The sequence below is a fragment of the Arachis duranensis genome, chromosome 4, assembly GCF_000817695.3.
Source record: "Arachis duranensis cultivar V14167 chromosome 4, aradu.V14167.gnm2.J7QH, whole genome shotgun sequence".
In the NCBI taxonomy this organism is placed as follows: domain Eukaryota; kingdom Viridiplantae; phylum Streptophyta; class Magnoliopsida; order Fabales; family Fabaceae; genus Arachis; species Arachis duranensis.
This window is the reverse complement of record NC_029775.3, coordinates 7,739,593-7,741,189: the sequence shown is the minus strand read 5'-3', so window position 1 is coordinate 7,741,189 and position 1,597 is coordinate 7,739,593.

Sequence of the window (1,597 nt, the reverse complement as noted above, 5' to 3'; positions counted from 1 at the left end):
ATTAAATTCATTCTTTTGGAATACCATTTGCTATATACTGGTTGTAAAAAATTACTTTGGGAAGTAAAATATTCTTTTCATTGTTAAAATTTTTGTTTAAAATTAAAAAATTACTTTGAAAAGTAAAATATTCTTTTGATTCTTTCTCTTCATTAATTTACTGTACTAAAAAGCTACTTCATAACCATGCAAGACCATTGATAATATGAATCACACTAGAGGTGAATTTTGGTCTGATTGAAATCACAAGAATAAAACCTTGTTTTAGGCCTTCTCATAATTATTCAATTCTTCAATATCTGTGAAAGCACAATTGAGATGACTTGTTTTAGAAATTTCTCTATTTGTTGATGAACAAATGGTACATATGATATCTAGAAAAATTTACAAGTCAAATTTTATATACATCTAAATCCAATTACATCAGTATCCATCTTCAGAAAAAAGTCATAACAAAGATTAGTCAACTAAAACTTAAGAATATAATTATGTTTACATGATCATTCAACAAATGATATAATTAAATTTTCTACAGATAAAAATTTCAAGATATATATGCACTAACAACATCATGGTTGATGAAAAGAATATGCTTCTTGTTCATGATGATGAGCAACTCAAAAGAAACATTCCAAAATTTGTGCAAAAGATCCGATAATTCAAAAAATAAAACACCCGAAATTCTATTAAAAAAATATCTATTTACACAGAAATAAATATCCAAAAAGCCAATTAAATCTTCTAATTTTGCAAGGATGTATAAAAAGTAACTCTGGCCAATGACTAAATCTTTTCTGGCCAATGCGTTGAACTCTTTGAGACGTATGTACCCAACAAAAATAGCACCACCATCCATGACTAGTGTTCAAGCAACAAGTTGCCGCTGCACTTCTACTAATTCAACAAGACCACAATTGCCATGCCTTACCTGAGAATAGTAATACCAGATTGGACAATAGGTTGTTCAAATTGTTGAAAGTTTATTGTAATTTAAACTTCTGTTGTGGCTTAATTGTAATTATTTATAAATTATTAATGACTTAATCTCATCTGTTAATGCTAATGTTTGATGGACACATTAGATTTATAGCTAATAACCCATATAAAGATGGTCCTCTCTCTACTTCTATACACACGATGTTTTTTTTTACCGTTACTACTTACTGAAAATATTGAAAACTGTCATTCTGATGAATGTCTAAAAGAAAGAAAAAGGGAGAGAAATCAATCTTAAAGTCCAATTTTACCATAAACAAAACTTACTATGACGACCAATTCAGGTATGAAAATTACAACTTTTAAGATCCTAATTAATGCTTCCGCTTAAATTAAGTTTACATGTGGTATCAGAGCAATTAAATTTTCGGGCCTGCTACACATACAAGCTTACAAGTTTACAAGTTGGCCCAGCCCAAATACAACTCACGCGCATGAAGAGGGAATGAATGGAGCGTAACATCCACGCGCTCGCCATTCAAACGGTTACGTAGCCTACGAGTAATGGCAGACTCTCCCACTTCTTCCACTTCCCAAAGAAATTCGAAGACAAAGCAACGCTTCCATTTTCGAGCGAAAATCGAAAATCAAAATATAGAAC